Source organism: Durio zibethinus, chromosome 18, assembly GCF_047325235.1.
Source record: "Durio zibethinus cultivar Kanyao isolate XHJ-2024 chromosome 18, ASM4732523v1, whole genome shotgun sequence".
In the NCBI taxonomy this organism is placed as follows: Eukaryota; Viridiplantae; Streptophyta; class Magnoliopsida; order Malvales; family Malvaceae; genus Durio; species Durio zibethinus.
Window position 1 is genome coordinate 1501611 of NC_143179.1, and position 20987 is coordinate 1522597.

Below are 20987 nucleotides of genomic sequence, written 5' to 3' on the forward strand. Positions count from 1 at the left end.
GCCGCAGTCAACGGTGTCGAAAAATTTTAAAAATCTCTCACAAACTCTTCTCGACCCCATGAGCGCAGATCTAACCTCATTTTCACCTAAAAGAGTCTACACTTCCCTAGATCTATTTTTAAAGTTTCGGTGAGGTTATTTTTTTTTGTATATTATGACTCTTTCTTTTTTATGAAATTGACCCCTTTTTTTTGTGCAGGAAGCTCTAGGCACTGGGTTCCTCCCTATAGGAGGACTGTGTATTTTTTTATGTTTTTTTTCATTTTTTTTACAGCGTCTCCTTTCTTTTCTTCTTTTTCTTTGGCTTCGCTAGAAGCTCTATTTATAGAGCTCCAGTCATATGTGTTTGGGGGGAAGGGCATGGGTGTAAGCACGAGCCCTATGCCTCTTTTATTAGTTTTGGCCATATCTGACAGTTTTGTCAATGAAATGAGTAATTAGAGGGGTAGAGGGTAGGGTATAGTGATCAGAAGAGTGGGGTGTAGGGTTTGGTGGGTCTGGTGGCAGGGGTGGTGGTAGTGGTGTCGGGGATGGCACCACTACCATCCTCGATTTTTCTGTTCTACTCTGTTTTATTTTTTTTTTCGTATTTTTTATATTATTTCATATTTTTATTATATTTCATATTTTACACATATATTACATATTTATTTATTTATTCTGGATAAATTGATGTCTACAACTGTCCCTCTTTACACATTACTGATAATCAGTAATAGGGCAAAGACAAAGATAACAATTTTGTCCGAAATCCAAACAAAAAAATTTTTTTTAATCGAAAATGCTCCTCTCACTTGAAGCTCGGCAACTTTAAAAATTTTATCTTGAAAATGGCTCCTCTCAGTAGAGGCTCTACAACTTTAAAAATCTCTTTTGGAAAAGCTCCTCTCAGTAGAGGCTCAACAACTTTAAAATCTCATTTGAAAAAGGGCTCCTCTTAGCAAAAGCTCAACAACTTTAAAATTGCATTTGAAAAAGGGCTCCTCTCAGCAGAGGCTCAACAACTTTAAAATCTCATTTAAAAAAGCTCATCTCAGCAGTGGCTCAATAACTTTAAAATCTCATCTTGAAAAAGGGCTCCTCTCAGCAGAGGCTCAACAATTTTAAAATCTCATTGGAAAAAGCTCATCTCAGCAGAGGCTCAACAACTTTAAAATCTCATTTGAAAAAGCTCCTCTTAGCAGAGGCTCAACAACTTTAAAATCTCATCTTGAAAAAGGGCTCCTCTTAACAAAGGCTCAACAACTTTAAAATTTCATTGGAAAAAGCTCCTCTCAGCAGAGGCTCAACAACTTTAAAAATCTCATCTTCTCTCAAAATCGAGTTCTTCTTTTTTTTTTTAACAAGTAAATTTTTCTCTTTTGAAATCTTTTGTTTGATCAGAAAATGGAAAGTTTCCGTCCTTATTAAAACTGTTCATGGATACATGTACTGAGTGCTCTAAATACAATGCATGTAATACAATCAAAATTATTCATTGTAGTAAAAAGGTTATCAAAATCTCTCACTTTTGGCTTCTTTTATCAGAATTCTTATATGACCAATCTGTTCTTAACATCTGACCACAATATTTTTTTTTCCAAAGTTTGCAACATCAATGTCTTGTCATGCTTTTCTCATCCTTTTTCATTTACCTTTGCCAACTTAAAAAGTAATGCTGAGATCTTTCATGTTTGTTTTTTTTTTTTTCATCATTTTAAGTTCAAGACAAATAAAATGCAATCACACATTTCTCTTATTCACTTGTACGATGAACAAAAAATATCAGATAAGGATAAAGGAATGGATAGGCATTATTTTCAAATGAAAGATAATGTATTTTATATGGCTGATAACAAGTGTATGTCAAAGTGTTTGAGTTGAAATAAAAGTGTCAAAAGAATGATCACAAGATAATCATGAATAAAATATTCTCAAATTCTTTCTCTAAAACTAAATCAGATGACTTCTTTGATCATTCAGAGTTTGTCAAACTAGACTTACCCCTACATTGTGGGATTTTTTCTTGATGATGCTTCTGCTTCACATCCAAGCCTTCTTTTTAGGTTTTCAGCTTAGATAAATCATCATTTTTTTTTCAAGCAAAATATTTCTTCACAACATCTGAATTTATTGGGATAGACAAATCACCTCCATCCATTTCTGTCAAAATCAATGCCTCACCAGAAAAGCCTTTTTCACCATATACGGGCCTTCCTAATTTGGTGTCCATTCCTCGATTATCATGTTGATTTGGAAGGATCTTTTTCAACACTAAATCTCCTTCCCTAAAGCAACGAGGATAGATTTTCTTGTCATGTGCTCTCATCATTCTCTTTTGATATAATTGACCATGACAAAGTGCTGTAAGTCTTTTCTCTTCAATGAGGTTCAACTGCTCGTAGCGATTTTGAACCCATTTTGCTTCCTCTAATTCTACCTCCATCAGGACTCTCAGTGAGAGAATTTCCATTTTGATCAGTAGCACAGCTTCCATTCCATATACCAAAGAAAATGGAGTGGCCCCGGTAGATGTTCGAACTGATGTTCTATAAGCATGCAAAGCAAATGGTAACTTTTCATGTCAATTTTTATAAGTATCAATCATTTTTTCTAGGATTTTTTTGATATTCTTATTTGCAGCTTCTACTGCCCCATTCATCTTTGGACGATATGGTACCGACTTATGGTGACAAATCTTGAACTGAATGCAAACTTCATTCATCATCTTACTGTTTAAATTTTTAGCATTATCAGAAATAATTATCTCTAGAAGCCCATATCTACATATTATCTCTCTTTTTATGAATTTGCATACCACAAATCGGGTTACACTAGCGTATGATGTGACTTCTACCCATTTTGTAAAGTAATCAATCATCACAAAGATAAATCTATGTTCATGTGAAGCTTTTGGAGTGATGGGACCAATGACATCCATACCCCACATAAAGAATGGCCATGAAGGAGCCAAAACATGTAATATTATTGAAAGAGTGTGGATCTTATCAGCATAGATTTGACATTTATGACATTTTCTGACATAATCAATACAGTCATTCTTTATTGTCAACCAATAGTATCCAACCCTTATAATTTGTCTAGCCATCATATGACTATTTGTATGTGCCCCACAAACTTCATCATGTATTTCTTCAATAATCTTCTTCGCTTCAGCTACATTCATACACCTTAAGAGTACCTGATCTCTACCCCTTTTATAAAGGACGTCTCTATTAAGAAAGAAACTCATAGCCAACCTTCTGATAGTTCTCTTATCATTTTCTGTTACATGTTCTGGGTATTACTGGCTTTTAATGTATTGCATGATGTCATGATAGCATGGTCTCCCATCAACTTTTTTTTCAACACCTGAGCAATGTGCTGGTACATCTTTTACATCTAACTTAATGGGTTGGATTTCAGTGTTTGCATCTATTTTAATCATTACAGCTAGAGTAGCCAGTGCATCTGTAATTTGGTTTTCCTCTCTGGGTAGATGCTCAAATTGAACTTTTTTAAATTGCTTGACCAACTTAGAGATGTAGTTATGGTATCGGATCAACTTAGAGTCTTTTGTCTCCCATTCACCTTGTAACTAATAGATAACTAGAGCTGAATCTCCAAACACATCTAACACTTTGATATTCTTTTCAATTGCTGCTTGTAGACCCATAACACAGGCTTCATATTTAGTTACATTATTTGTGCAATTAAAATTTAACTTGGCTGTGATGGAATAATAATGCCCATCAGGAGATATCAAAATTACCCCAATACCATAACCCAAAGCATTAGCAGCTCCATCAAAATACATCTTTCATAATTTTGCAACAGGTTCATTTTCTTCAATGACCATCACATCCTCATCAAAAAATTTTAATTTCATTGGCTCATAATCTTTGACTGCACGATAAGTAAGAAATTTAGCTATTGCACTCCCTTTAATAGCCTTTTGAGTCACGTAAATGATATCATATTCTGAAAGCATAACTTGCCACTGTGTTATTTTTCCTGTCAATGAGGGCTTTTTAAAGATATACTTAATAGGATCCAGCTTACTATGAGCTAAATAGTGTGATAAAGCATGTATTGTCTAAGCCTTCGAGTTGTCCAGGCTAATGCACAACATATCTTCTTTAATGGTGAATACTTGGACTCATAATCAATAAATTTTTTGTTCAAGTAGTATATTGCTCGTTCTTTCCTGTCAGTTTCATCTCTTTGCCTTAGCACACATTCCATGGAATTTTTATGCACTGTTAAGTACAAGATCAAAGGTTTTTCTCAGGATTGGAGGCACCAACACAGGTAGATTTGACAAGTATTCTTTGATCTTATCAAAAGCTTCTTGGCATTCATCATTCCATTCTCTTGGATCATGTTTTCTGAGAAGCTTGAAAATAGGATCGCACTTATAGGTGAATTGAGAGATGAAACGAGCAATATAGTTCAGTCTCCCTAGGAAACCTCACACTTCTTTTGGGGTATGAAGAGGAGATAAGTTTTGGATGGCTTGTATCTTATCTGGATCCACTTCGATTTCTCTTTCACTGACCATAAAACCCAATAGTTTTCTTAACTTAACACCAAATGTACATTTAGCAAGATTCAACTTCAGCTGAAATCTTTTCAACCTGTCAAATAGCTTTTTGAGATTGATTATATGATCTTCTCCTTCATGAGATTTTATAATCATATCATCCATATATACTTCTATTTCTTTATGTATCATGTCATGGAAGAGAGTTACCATTGCTCTTTGATAAGTGGCACCAGCATTTTTTAACCTAAAAGGTATGACTTTGTAACAAAATGTTCTCCATATGGTCATAAATATAGTTTTTTCCATATCATATCGAGCCATCTTGATCTAATTATAGCCTGAGAAACCATCCATAAAGGAAAATATGGAATGCCTAGCAGTATTATCCACTAGAGTATCGATGTGAGGAAAAGAAAAGTTATCCTTAGGGCTTGCCCTATTCAAATCTCTATAATTGACACACATTCTCACTTTTTTATCCTTTTTAGGAACTGGCACTATGTTGGCTACCCATTCAGGATATTTTACCACTTCTAAAAATCTAGCATCGAATTGTTTCTTCACTTCCTCTTTAATTTTTAGCAACATCTTTGGTTTCATGCGCTTTAGCTTTTGCTGCATCGGTTTACATCCTGATTTTAAAGGTAACTTGTACTCTACAATATCAGTGTTGAGTCTTGGCATATTCTGGTAAGTCCACGCGAACACATCTACATATTCTCGGAGCAGCTCTTCTAGCTTCTGTCTTTCAGTTGGTAAAAGAGAATACCAATTTTAACCTCTTTTCTGTTTTCACCATCTCTCAAATTCACTAATTCGATAATTTCTTAATAGGGTTCAATTGACTTATCTTCATGTTCTATTAATTTTAACAAATCAAGAGGCAGTGTGTAGTTATCTGAATCTTCCTTATTATCAAGTTCATCAACATGAATTAAGTTTTCAAAATTAAATTCGAGATTATTACCATGATTATCTTTGTGTTCATTGTTTGGGACCCTGCAAAGGGTAAGATGAAGAGAATATTGGCACACAAAAATGGAATGGCAAGAAAATGATAAAAAAAAGAATGGAAAGTAAAATGAAGATGAAACAATAGAAAAAATACGGATGCATCTTCTAAGTCTTTTATTAAAATGATAAACATAAACACACTATAAAAGATCTCTTAATACTCGTAGAAAGTAATTAGGGATTTAAGGTTTCACAGTACATTGCTTTTCCAAAGTTTTAAAAATAATAGGTAGCTTTGTAACTTTCCAATTATCCAACTCAAAATTTGAAGGACAAGGGTAAACGAACAGCTCTTCACTTTGACTCTTCTTTTTTCCATCATCCACCATTTGAATGGCCAGCTCTGAAAATTTTTCCATGAATCTTGCACTTGGGGCTCCCGATAAATCTGGATAAATGTATCCTCCCGAGTGAAAAGAATCATAGAGGTATGGAATGATTATGGGTTCTGACTCCGGCTCATATCCCTTAAGATTAGCTATCCTCTTATCTCTTTTTTCAGTCACCATTCTTATTCTGTCCCCTCTTGTTGGCTTATATCCCAAGCCAAATCTATCTCTCTTTTCATATATAGCCGATGGCTTCGTGATTCCTTGCAGGTTCTTTCCAAGTTTGACTTCAGGTAGCCATCTCATCTTACTAAGCTGTTTGACTACCTTTTTAGTTGTCGTAAACAAGTGTGATGAATTCAATTTAGATTTTCCAGCTACATATGTTACATTGGTAATCTCGAAGGATCTATAAGAGCATTCTAGAGCTTCATCTGTCGATTCTACATAAGAAGTATTTATCGGTTAAGTTACTAATAAATCTTTTTCTTCTGCCACACATGTTAGCTTTTCTTTAACAATGAATTTGACTTTTTGATGTAATAAAAATGGGACAACACCTGTCATATGAATCTACGATATACCCAATAAATAACTGTATGAAAAAGAGATGTCCATAACTTAAAATTTTACGTTGAAAGTGCATCGACCAATTTGTAATGGCACTTCTATATCTCCTAGCACCTCTCTTCTGGTTCCATCAAAGGCTCTCACTATCATATGACTAGGTTTCATATAAGATCCATCAACAGAGAGTTTTGCCAGAGTAGTCACAGGCATAATATTAATGGATGAGCCATTATCAATCAAAACCTTAGCCATTACATAACTTTTACATTTCATAGTAATGTGAATAGCCTTGGTACTTTCTCTACCTTGAGGAAAAATCTCTTCATCATTGAAAGAGATATAGTTTGAAATCATCAGATTACCAACAAGCTGTTCCACATATTCAATAGAAGCATTGTGTGACACATATGCTTGATTTAGCACATTCAGTAAAGTATTACGATGTGACTCTAAATTGAGCAATAATGACAATAACAAAATTCTAGCTGGCATCTTGTTAAGCTGTTCTACCATGCTATACTCGCTATATTTTATTAATTTCAGAAATTCATCTGTTTCACTATCAGATACTGGCTTCTGACATTTTTTTCTGGGGTTACATCAAGATCACTCTGACTTTCATTTTCTTTTCTTACCTTGGCTTTCTCTTTTCTAGCTTTTTTTAAAGCCTCTGGGTTATAACACCTCTCACTTCGAGTTATGCCTCCTACACCCATTATGTTGGTAGTATCTGGGTTGACTACGACATTATAATCATATTTCCAAGGTACTGCTTTATCATTTTGATATAAAAAAAGGTTAGGAATTTTAATTGTCACCATAGGTCAGGAGATAGGCTTTTCTAGCTTCGATGTTGGCTTCTCATCATAATAGATAGTTATCGATCTACGCATAAACTTATTCTTTGAATCAATGGTAGACACTTCAGCTTTCACCAACTCTTCTCTTTCTTGGTAAAACTCTATTCGACCCTCATCCATCAATTTTTACACCTTTTGACGAAATTGGTGACAATTTTTGATAGAATGCCCTAGAACACCTCCGTGATAATTACAGCTTTCAGTTGAGCTAATTGCTTTAGAGTAATTTTAAAGTTCTATTGGCTTCAACATGTCAGCTTTGACCAAGACTTCGAACACCCTAGCCATCGGAGTCTTAACTTCATTTTTTTTTATGTGGCTTCTTTGTCCATCAATTAAGGCATTTATTAATGGTCTAGTATGATTTGGTAGAAGATTCCCATTGACATTTAAAGTCTCTTGTTAGTTGGTATCAAAATTTAATACTCTTTCATTGATTAACCCTTACACTTTACGCTTCAAAGCAGTATAATTTTTAGTGGAATGACCTGGATTCCCATAATGATAATCACAATGTGCATTGGGGTCATACCATTTGAGAAATGAAGGTTTCAATGGTTTAACGATAATAAGAGCAAGCAGATGTTTATCAACAAGTCGAGGATACAAATCTATGTATGTCATGAGAATGGGATCAAAAGTGATTTTTTCTTAGGTATTTTTCGGGGCTCTCAAACCACTATTAGGACTAGGTCTCCATCTTGGTCTAATAGGTGTAGCAGGACGATTGTAAGTGGGTGTCTGAAAGGATGGCTAAAAACGGGGTGGATAAGCTGGTTGTTGTAGTGGTTGATATGGTTGATATAGATGAGGGATAGATGTAACATTGTTTATGGAAAGGTAATAAGTTTGGTAGACTGGTACAGAGTAAGGTGTGAAACCTCTAAACTGTTGCCCTACATAGTTTACTGCTTGGGTTTCATTCTCTTTCTTTTTAGGAACTCCATTTTTTTTTGCTCCACTTGTCTCTCCTGCATCGAGCTTACCATTTTTTATGGCATTTTCAATGATCTTACCTGATATCACCATATCTGTAAAGTTCTTGGTTGCATTGCCTATCAATATCTCATAATACGGTGCTTTCAAGGTGTTCACAAATAAAACAGTTGTTTCTTTTTCAGTGAGAGAAGGTTAAACTTATGCAGCCACGTCTCTCCATCTTTGTGCATACTCCTTGAAGTTTTCAGTTACTTTTTTTTCCATACTTTAAAGAGATAGATGATCTGGAACCATATCCGTGACATGTCGATATTGTGTAAGAAATACCTTTGTAAGCTTTTGCCAAGAATGAACACGAGTCCTATTTAATTGGACATACCATTTAGCTTTAGAACCCGTAAGACTATCTTGAAATATATGCATTAACAACTTTTCATCGTGAGCATATGCTGTTATCTTTCGACAATACATGGTGATATGGGTCATTGGACATTTTGTGCCATCATATTTTTCAAATTCAAGGACCTTGAATTTAGGCGAAATGACCACATCTGGAACTAAATAAAGGTCAACCGCATTTGTGGAGCCATAAAAATTCATTTCTTCTACAGCTCTAAGCCTTCTAATAACTTCATCTTCTCTCGGGCACTGGTATCTTCTACTTTTTCAAGTGTTTGTATCCCTAGCTTTTCTTTTTTCTTGAGATCATCCAAATCAAGAACTAAATTGGTTCAGGTGATTTTTCCATCATAATGGGATTAACAAAATTTTTAAAATTATCTTGGAGCAAGTGTGGATATCATTCCTGGATAAGGATTAAGATATCCATCGGGAGTAGGAATTGGTACTTTAGTTTCTTGTGAAGGTTGGTTCAATCGTGGCTCAAACCCTGAAGGGTAGACAGGATTTACCATATCTGGCGATTGTTCTTGAAAGCTAGGATTTTCTTCCACTGTTTTTCCCTTGCCAAATTTCTTGAGCGTATTTATTTTTGTACTAAGATATCCTTTTAGTTCTTCTTGAGCTTTCTCAATTCTCTCAAATCGATTGGCCTGTTCTTGCTCTATGATTCATGTCTATGTCCTGGTATTGTATGAATGACGAGTAGTTGAAAGAAAAAATTAGAATTTTATTTTTTACTTCTTTTATGAAAAATGATGTATATGATGCATGAATGCAAGTAGGAGATATTTGTTCTTGGATGAATTTTAACATTAAAAATTTTTATTGATCCCATACAACTTTTATTATATAAGATTTACCATCCTAGAGTTATATTTATAAAAGCGTTTGACTTGCTCATAATGGTTTTTCACCTCATCTGGAAAGTTCACTAGGCACTGTCCATATTCTTCTATGGGATTGACTTTTCTTCTTAATGCTTCTACCTTTTCAACCATCTTCCATGCTTTCTTCACTACCTTGTAAACTTGATTAGTCAAGTGCTCTATTTACTGTTGCCTCCCTAAGCTTTCTGTCATCCATCTCATGTGGGCATCCCTTTATCTCAAAATTGTATAACTGCTTTGATCAGCTGTTCATCAATGACTACTGAAATGAGGGATGCAATCTGCCCATATTTTTTACAAAAACTTTTTTTTTCTTCACTTAACTGACCCTAAACAGTAGCTAACTCTTTTAAATTATTCTGTGTGAGATCTAAATGCACTTTCTCGGGTAACTCGGACACATAACTGGTAGGCAAATAATCTCCATTCTTTTGTTGAGCTTTTTTCTACCAAGCATGTACTTCATTATATGACTCACATGACACACTGACTGAGGATGAGCAAATTCGTAGTTCTATGAGATCCATGAAAACTTCTTGGGAGAAATGTCCTAGAGCAAATATCTCGATGTAAAATTGTATGATATGATTAATGCAAAAAAAAAAAGAAAATGAAACAAAATTGAGTTAGTGTGGTTCAAAAAAAAAATATTTTTTGTTTTTTAGTGTTTTTTGAGATTTTTTTTGGTTTTGTTTTGTATTATACTATACACAACTTTTATTCTTAGGTATTTCCTACAAGAGGATGGACAAGGCTCTACATAAGGCTGGTTTCTTAGGCTTATTGTATGCTGGATTTGGATTGATACGGTCTAAAGGTTCCCAAATTGTTTCTCACTGTCGTTCATGTTGGACTAGTAAGGTACCCCGATCCTCACCCATTACAGGCTACGAACGAAAATGGTTCAATTCGAGTGAAAGTATTTTGCTTGTCATTGCGGAGGTTATCACCTCACGAGAGCATAGGTACTTTAGTTCTTCCTATAAAGGACGGAGTCCGGGTATAGAGCTCATGTATGAGATGCATCGTGCCATTGTGTGCAAATATATCCTAATTTATTGAGAGCAATATACAGAAAAAATAAAACATAAGAGGCATAGTAAAAGAAATGTGTGTGAATTTTTTTGCTTTTTATTTTTGATTTGTTTTTTTTTTTTTTACCTTTTTTACTAAAAATGAAAAATAAAAATTTAAGAAATTGATTAAGACTGTTTAAATCAAAATTTAAGGATAACAAGTAGTTTATTTTGGCTTGACTTTCGAAAACAAAAGGCGTCCCCAGTGGAGTCACTAAGTTGTCGTAACGGTTTTGTATCCGCCCGATGAATTTGGAAACGAAATAAAAAAAATATAACGAAGTCGCCACCAATCTTTTTTGGCTAGGTGCGATTGGCCACCTACTAAAATATATCCTTTTAATAAAGTTTTAAAATTAATTAAAAAAATAATTTTACGGTCTGCGAAACAGTCTGGGTTCGGGAGTCGGTTACGCGTGGGGAAAGATTAGCACCCCCATAGCGCCCGTTAAAATGGTACCAATTAACAACGTGTTATCCTTTGATTTTGATAAAAATAGTCCAATTTTCGGTGTTCGAAAAATAATTTCCTTGATATTTTTTTATTTATTAGAAAAAAATTTATTCTCGAGAAAAATAAATTAAAACCTTTTTATTGAAATAATTCTTAAAATGTTCCAGTACGTTGGTAACATTAGAAGAACTTTTTCTCACCTAGAGATTTCTTAGGCATCACTTCTCGGAATATGTTAGAATCTCATCCTCGGAGGCTCGAATTTATTTTTTCGTAAAAAAAATATCATGCATACAATGTAAAATGTTACCATGTTTATGCACACATTTTACTCTCTTTTGTTAGAAATTTTATTAATTATTTTATTAATATTCTTATTGAAATTTTGAAGAAAAAAGAATTTAATTATATTGAAGATTTTCTATAAATATTATAATACGCTGGTAATATTTTATAAAAAATCTTCTCACGTAGAGATTTCTTAAAGCATCTCTATTCGGAATACTTTTAGAATCTCATCATTGGATTAAATTTCTTTTCTTCTCATTTTTATTACTTATTTTTAATATATTAATCAATTTTTATTTATTATTTTTAAAAAAGAAATTTTTATTTAAAAATTTGAAGAAAAATGAAAATTTTATTATATTGAGGATTTTTTATAAATATTCCAATACACTGGTAATATTTTACAAAAAATCTTCTCACTTAGAAATTTCGTAGGCATCACTGCTCGGATTACCTTTGAATCTCATCGTCGGATAAAATTTCTTTTTCCTACATTTTTTATTAGTTTAGTATTATTATTAAATTTATTTTTATATTATTGTTTTTAAAGTTTATTTTAAAAATTAAAATAATTACATAAAAAAAAATTTAACCACAATTTCATCATTTAATCTAACAAATATAAATATTTTAATATGCATAAATATTAATAAAATAATATATATAAAAAAAGAAAATTTCAAAAAAAAATTTTTTTTTTACTTGAACCGGACCGGCCAACGGTCCGATCAACGAGCGGTTCGGTTCGACGGTTCAGACGCGGTCTGGTCCGGTTCAGATGGATCGATCAGGGGTTAATGAAGAAACGGGTCGTTGGGTCGGGTGCACGAACCCTGGGTCGGATCGCGGGTTGACGCACGAATCCTCCTTGGTCTAAACGACGTCGTTTTGGGCGTTTTTTGAAACGACGTCGTTTTGGCTATTGACAATTTATATAAAAGTTAAAAAAAAATTTTTCATTCATTTCATTCATTTTTCAGTAAAAAAAAATCTCCTTTTTTTTTTCTCTTTTCTTCAGTCGACCTGGGGCCGGTGGCCGTCCGTCATGACGGTCGCCGCAGTCATCGTCGGTGGCGAGCTCCGACTGCCGTCGACGGTGTCAAAAAATTTTAAAAATCTCTCACAAACTCTTCTCGACCCCTTGAATGCAAATCTAACCTCTTTTTCACCTAAAGGAGTCTCCACTTCCTTAGATTTGCTTTCAAAGTTTCGGTGAGGTTATTTTTTTTTGTATATTCTGACTCTTTTTTTTTTATGAAACTGACCTTCTTTTTTTGTGCAGGAAGCTCTAGGTGCTGGGTTCCTCCCTACGGGAGGACTGTGTATTTTTTATGTTTTTTTTTCATTTTTTTTGTAGCGTCTCTTTTTTTTTCTTCATTTTTTTTGGCTTCGCTAGGAGCTCTATTTATAGAGCTCCAGCCATGTGTGTTTGGGGGGAAGGGCATGGGGCTCGGCACTGGTGTAAGCACGAGCCCCATGCCTCTTTTATTAGTTTTGGCCATATCCGACAGTTTTATCAACGGAAGGAGTAATTAGAGGGGTGGAGGGTAGAGTATAGTGATCAGAAGAGTGGGGTGTAGGGTCTGGTGGGTCTGGTGACAGGGGTGGTGGCAGTGGTGCCGGGGATGGCACCACTACCATCCTCGATTTTTCTATTCTGCTCTGTTTTATTTTTTTTTTCATATTTTTTATATTATTTCATATTTTTATTGTATTTCATATTTTATACATATATTATGTATTTATTTATTTATTCTGGATAAATTGATGTCTACAAAAACTATAAAAATGGGTTTAAAATTTATCAAAAAGATAAATTTTGATCTATGAAAAATCAAGTTAGGCTCGGGAGTCGATTACGTATAGAAAAAGATTAACACCCTCATAACGTCCATAAATTGATACTAATTAATCATGCGCTATTTTCAATGTTGGATGAACTGGTTTTGTTTTGAAATTTAATACTAATTTTTTTTTATTTAAAAAAATAAATTTAACTCTTTATTTAAGAATATTGAGAAAATCTTTAAGCTAAAGAATTATTTTAAAGTTCTCCAACATCTAGGCAGAATTTAAATTAACTCTTTTCGCTTAAGATTTAATACAATATTCCTTAAAATGAAAATAACATTCTTTGTAGAAGATAATTGTTTGTGACTTTTTAACATCTAGGCAGAGTACCAAGATTTATTTTCTTCAAAATGTTATTTTTGTTTTATTTTATAAATTCATGTTTTTAAAGTAAAAAACTTGTGCGAAAAAGTAAATGATGGAACTATCAGGTAGTGAACAAAAATTAAAGGCATAAATACACAAAGCAAATGCAAACAATAGAAAATAGATATGTGTACGCCAACAAATGTTATGCATGATGGTGAAATGCAATTTAAAAAATGTATTCTTAAATATAATGAGACCACCTTAACTCTCCAACATCTAAGTAGAGCTTAGGTGCGACTATTTATATTTAAGATCCCATTTTTATTAGTATACTTTTATTATTAATTATTTATTAACCTCATTATTTAAGTGAATTAAGGTCTTGCCTGAAAAACTTAATTGAATAAAGTTTTTTAAATACCCTATCATCTAGGCAGCATTGGGGAATAAATTACTCTATTCGATATTTTCACACGTATCCTTAGAGTTTCAGAATGGTTTTAAGTATAGGTTTAGGTTAAAGTTTTAAGATTTGGTGACTTTCGGGTGATGATTCAGGATTGTGTGCCAAATTTGAGGTTTTTAGAATTTTGAATTTTAAGGTTTGGGATTTGGATTTTAAGGTTAGGGTTTCGAGTTTTAGAGTTTAGGGTTTAGGTTTTTTTTATTTCAGGGTTTAAGATTTAGAAGTTTGAGGTCTCAAGCGCTTGGGGTTTTGATTTTGGGGTTCGGAGGTTTAGAGTTTTGATTTTAGGGTTTAAGGTTTATGGTTTGGAGGATTTAAGGTTTAGATTTTAAGGTTTTAATTTTGGGGTTTAGAGGTTTAGAGTTTTGATTTTAAGGTTTAAAGTTCAGGGTTTTAGTTTTATAGTTTAGAAGATTTAGGGTTTTGATTTTAAGGTTTGAGTTTTCAGGGTTTCGATTTTAGGGTTTAGAGGATTTAGGATTTCAATTTTATGGTTTGAGGTTCATGGATTCGATTTTAGGGTTTGGAGGCTTTATGGTTTTGATTTAAAGGTTCGAGTTTTGGGGTTTTAATTTTAAGATTTGATGGCTTTAAGGTTTTGATTTTAGGGTTCGAAAGATTTAGGGTTTTGATTTTATAGTCTAAGGTTTGAGGTTTTGATTTTAAGGTTTGAAGTTTGAGGTTTAGTTTTGAATTTTGAAAACATAAACATCTCTAAAAATCTCCAACATTTAGGTGAATTTTCAAAGCAAGTTCGATTTTTATGATTTTAAAAATTAATTAAAAAAATCCGTGTATATATATTTTAATGAAAATTTATTATTATTATTATTATTATTATTATTATTAGTTTTTTATTTTTAATTTTATTATTATTACTATTTAATAATTCTTTAACATCTAGGTGAAATTATTATTATTTTTAGACAGTTTTTATTCCCTCTAACATCTAGGTAGAAAAAATTTTCTTATTACTAATTTATTATATAATTATTTTTTTAGATTTTTTTTACTCTTCATTATTATTCTCTTTTATTATTTTTTTATTATTTACCTTTTTTTAAAAAGAAAAAAAACGAAAGTTTGAACTCATTTTTATTTTTATTTGTTATCATTTTTATTATTACTATTATAAAACAACAAAATTTATTCTAATACATTTAAATATTTTATCATGCATAAACATTCATAATAAAATTTAAAATAAAAAAATAAAATTTTTTTGGTACCTGAACCAGACCGATCAACAGGTCGGTTTAGTGAGTAGTTCGATTGAACTGGTTGAAGAGTGGTTCAATTGAATCAGTTCAGGACTGGTTGAAGGATGGGTCACCAGGTCAGGTTGCACGGATCTCGGATTGAGTTTGGATCCACACGTAGATTTTCTTTGGCCTAAAACGTTGTTGTTTTAAACTTTGATCTTCTATATAAAACTAAATTTTTTTAGCTCATTTTATCCTTTCTACCAAAAAAAAATTTCAGAGCTCAAAATAGTTTCTCTAGCCTCGCCAGAATCCGATGCAATGCCGTTTCACTGGCCTCTGCTAAGGTCGACTGTCGGTGGTCATCGGTAGTTGAAAAATGCTAAAATGCTTTGAAAACTTGTAATCGACCTTTTGAGCTCAAATCCATCATTTTTGTGAGAAACAACCCTGATTAGCATAGTTCAGGGTTTCAAGTTTTAGTGTTCTTTTTTTTTCTTTTTTTTTAACTAAACTAAACTGATGATCTTTTTTGCTTGTTTGCAAAAGGCTTTGGCGTTAAGGTTCCTCTTTGCGGGGAAGACTACTTTTTTTTTTTTAGGTTTGTTTTTTGGTTCGTTTGCTGTGAGAGAGTAGGTTTTAGATTTTTTAGAATGGGAACTCGAATTTTTAGGTGCAGAAGTTGGGGTTTTGCTGGGTTTGAAAATGTTTGAAGGCTGAGTTTCTTTGAAACCCCTCGATGTGTCCATGCTTAATGTTTAAAGGGACTGGGTGTCTGGAAAATAAGGAGTGCTAATAGGGCTATAGTGCTTTAATGAGGGGACTGGACAGAGGGTGGCAGCATTGGGGCATGGGGAATGGGTGGCTAGTGGTGCCATGCACAGCACCCACTAGCACCAGCCCCGGCCTCTTTATTTCTTATTCTGTTTGGATTTTTTTGTTTCTTTTTTTTATTATTATTTTTAATTAATAAATTAATATTAAAAAGTAAATAAAAGATAATCAGGCCATGGGCTTAAAGAAGGAAATGAGGTTTCGGGCCTGATTGAATCGAATTGGGCCTGAAGCTTCGTTGAATCAAAATTGGGCTTGGAGCCCAGTTGAATTGAAATCGGGTCTGAGTCAAAAACCTAATACACTGAATGAATTTTAAATAGAGACTCAACTAAAATTTGGACAAATTTGATGTCTACAGCTGTCCATCTTTGCACATTGTTGAGAATAAAAAATAAGGCAAAGATAAAGACACCAATTTTGTTCGAAGCTAACTTAAGGATATTTTTAAAATTTTTGTTTTGTTTTATTTTTTTTTTTGTTTTGTTACCTTGAGTCAAAAAGTAAAGATGACTAGGATTAAACTGCAAGTCGATGAATAACGAGACCAGGATTGAACTATGAGTTAAAAAATAAAGAGACATATTAAACGGCGAGTTAGAGAATAAAAGGACTAGGATTAAACTGCACGTAAAAAAGTAACGAGATTGATATTGAACCGTGAGTCAAAAAATAATAAGATTGAGATTAAACTACGAGTCAAAAAATAAAAAGATAGATAAATAATGAGTCAGAGAATAAAAGAACTGGGATTAAACTGCATGTCAAAAAATAACGAGATCAAGATTGAAAGGCAAGGAAAAAAATAACAAGAACGAGATTGAATTGTGAGTCAAAAAATAAAAAGATAGATTAAATAGTGAGTCAAAGAATAAAAAGACTGGGATTAAACCACACGTTAGAAAATAATGAGATCAAGATTGAAACACGAGTCAAAAAATAACAAGACCAAGATTAAACTGCGAGTCAAAAAATAAAGATGACTGAGTTGAATCACAAGTCAAAAAATAATGATTATTAGGATTAAACCACATATCAGAGAGTGATGATGACTAGAATTAAATCGTAAGTTAAAAAATAATAATGATCGGGATTGAACTGTGAATCAAATAGTAAAAAGACCAAGATTAAACTACAAGTCAAAAAATAACAAGATCAGGATTGAACCGCGAGTCAAAAAATAACGAGACAAATTAAACAACGAGTCGAAGAATAAAAGGATTGAGATTAAATCGCATGTAAGAAAATAACGAGATTGGAATTGAACCGCAAGTAAAAAAATAACAAAATCAAGATTGAACAGCAAGTCAAAAAATAACGATGATCTGGATTGAACCATGAGTCAAGAATATAAAAATGATGATTAGGATTAAGCTACGAGTCAAAAAATAATGATGATCGGGATTGACTCGCCAGTCAAAAAATAATGATGACCGAGATTGAACCGCTAGTAAAGAATATAAAAATGATGACTAAGATTAAATTGTAAGTCAAAAAAGAAAGAATTGAGTACTCCGCAAATTGATAGTCATGATTTTAAGAATCGTGCTAAAGGTAACTTTTCACCTTCAGGGCCATCATCTTTGTTTTGAAAAAGAAAAACTTGCTGATTCTTCTTGATGTCTCATAAAGAAACTTTCAATGTGATTTATCATAAGAGGTATGTGATGCATGCAATGATTGTAATGAATAAAAAGATAAAGATGAAATCAATGAATTATATCATGCGTTCTTATTCATATTAATTCAACTTTTAAAATTAGTTCAGTTCTTTCAGACTTTATAAGCCACTTTCAATATTCTTGTTTTTTAAATCTTTCAATTTTTATCCATTTGTTTCTTTTTTCCTTTTATTTCAGAATCTCTATGTTTTGATGGATCCATTTGACTTTTGGTTGCTCTAAAATCTTCTCTGAATTCTTTTTTTATCTTTTCTTTATTTTCTTTTCTTCTTTTTTTTTGTGATCAATCAATTTCATTTCATTTTTTTGACCCCGTATTGTTATTTTCATTATCTTTACTTTGCTTTCTCTTTTTTTTAGCAATGCATTGGTCTATTATGAACTTTATCAGTCATTATCTTAATTTTAAATGATAAATACAATGATTTCATGTTCAAGGTTGAATATGAAACACTATCGACAATGGGGTATTTTGGTTTAGAAAGACAAGGACAAGCTTTTTGGGACACAAAAATAGGTAATTCAAAAGTATTTCAAGAATCAAACAATAGTTATCTAGATAATGAACATTTGAACGACCTTAACCTATTTGGACCAGGCCTTTTTCCAAGAACTCGTTACATTTGCAATCTTACCACATTTGATCTCATATAACTAATCTTTGCCCCATATTCGCAACTAATGAAAAATTACCCCAAAAAGTCATCTTCTTTAATTATGATGCCACTTCGTCCAATTGGTGCCATCCTTTCATTTTTTTGAAGGATTTTCTCCTAGTTCTACCTTTATTTAAGTTGCCTTTTTAGGTTTTCAGCTTAAACGATCCTTCTTTTGGTTCAAACTGCCTTTTTCGAGATTTCAGTCTAAATTATCTCTTTTTTTTTCTTTTTTTTAAGCAAAATATTTCTTAATAGTATATGAATTCATAATATTCGATAATTTTTCACCATTCATTTCTATAAGGATCAGAGCTCCACTAGAGGATGCCTTTTTTACCACATATAGACCTTCCCAATTAGGCATATATTTTTCTCTATTGTCATGTTGATATGGTAAAAAAAATTTTAAAATCAATTTGCCCTCATGAAAGCATCGAGGTTGTATCTTCTTCTCATGTGCTCGCATGATTCTTTTTTGGTACATTTGTCCATGGTTAAATGTTAAGAGCCTTTTTCCTTCAATAAGATTCAGTTGCTTGAAACAGTTTTGAACCTATTCTGCTTCATCTAATTTTGCCTCTATCAAAACCCTCAGGAAAGGAATTTTTACTTTGATTGGTAGCACAGCCTCTATCCAATACACTAGTGAAAACAAGGTAGCCCCTATAAAGGTTCGAATTGATGTTTTATAGGCAAGTAGGGCAAAAGATAACTTTTCGTGCCAATCTCTATATGTATCAGTAATTTTTTTCAATATTCTTTTAATGTTTTTGTTTGTAGCTTTTACTGCGCCATTCATCTTTGGATAATATAGTGCTAAATGATTATGCTTTATCTTAAACTGTGCACATTCATCATTTTATTGTTCAAATTGCTGGCATTATTATAGATAATCCCTTTTGAGAGCCCTTATTGGCATATTATCTTTTTTTTTTATGAATTTACACACCACCGATCGTGTAATATTAGTATACGAAGTTGGTTACACCCACTTTATGAAATAATCAATTATTATGAAGATAAAATGATGCCTATTCGAAGCTTTCTAGTTATAGGTCCAATCACATCCATTCTCTACATAGAAGAAGGCCATGGTGGTGCCAAAATGTGTAGTGGGACTGGAGGGGAATGAATTTTATCTATATAAATTTGGCATTTATGGCACTTTTTGGCATAACTGATGCAATCATTTTCCATTGAAGATCAATAGTAACCTGTTCTCATAATCTGTTTGGCCATCATATGCCCATTAGCATGTGTTCCATAAATTTTTTCATGTATTTCTTCAAGTATCCTTCTTGTTTCGACAACGTCTACAAACCTTAGCAATATCTAATCTCGACTTTTCTTATATAGGATTTTTCCATCAAGCATAAATCTTGTTGTTAATTTTTAGATGATCCTCTTATCATTTTCTAAGGCCTACTCGGGTAGTTTTGACTTTTGATATACTGCACAATGTCATAATACCATGGTTGCTGATCTACCTCTTATTCTACATTTAAATAGTGGGTCGATGAATCTTTCATTTGTACTCTGATGGGCTGGATTCTCATACTGTCATTTAATTTAAACATTGCTGCTAAAATAGCTAAGGCATTAGTAATATGATTTTCTTTTTGAAGAACATACTGAAATTGAGTCTTTTTAAACTGTTTTATCAAGCTAGGTATGTGCCTTTGGTATAACACCAATTTCGAATCCCTGGTCTCCTATTCATCTTTTATTTGATAAATTATTGAGGTTGAATCCTCATATACTTTTAGTGTTTCAATTTTCTTTTCAATGGCTATCTGCAAACTCATGACACATGCTTCATATTCAGCAACATTGTTTGTGCAATTGAAATCTAACTTCACAATATAGGGGTAATAATTTCCTTATAGGGATATTAGAATTGACCCAATGCCATGCCCCATTATATTGGATACTCTGTCAAAAAACATATTCCACAGCTTTCTTATAGGTTCTTGGTCTTTATCCTGCAAGATCGCCATCAAGTCTTTATCTGAAAACTCGAACTTCATAGGCTCATAATCTTTTGTAGTTCGATCAACAAGAAAATAAGCTATTGTACTTTTTTTTGGATTTTTATGTCACAAACACAATATCATATTCTAAGAGCATAACTTGCCATCTTGCTATCCTGCATGATAAAGATGAATTTTCAAAAATATACTTGAGGGAATCCAACTTTGATATCAGTCAAGTTGTATGATAGAGCATGTACTACCTAAGTCTAGGATAGTCTAAGCTAGGGCACAACATATTTTTTCTACTTGGGGGTAATTGGCCTCATACTCTGTAAACTTTTTACTCAAATAGTAGATAATATATTCTTTCTTACTAGTTTTATCTCTTTACCCCAATACACATCCCATTAATTTTTTTTGCACTGTTAGATATAAAATCTGTGGTCTTCCTGTAATTAGTTGTACCAATATCGATAGGCTTATCAAATATTCTTTAGTCTTTTCAAAGGCATTTTGGCATTCTTCATCCCATTCACTAGGATTATTTTTACAAAGAAACTTAAAGATTGGATCACATTTCGAGGTGAGTTGAGATATGAAGTGAGAAATATAATTCAATCGACCTAAAAAGCCTATCACCTTTTTCTGTGTGCACGATGTTGACAAC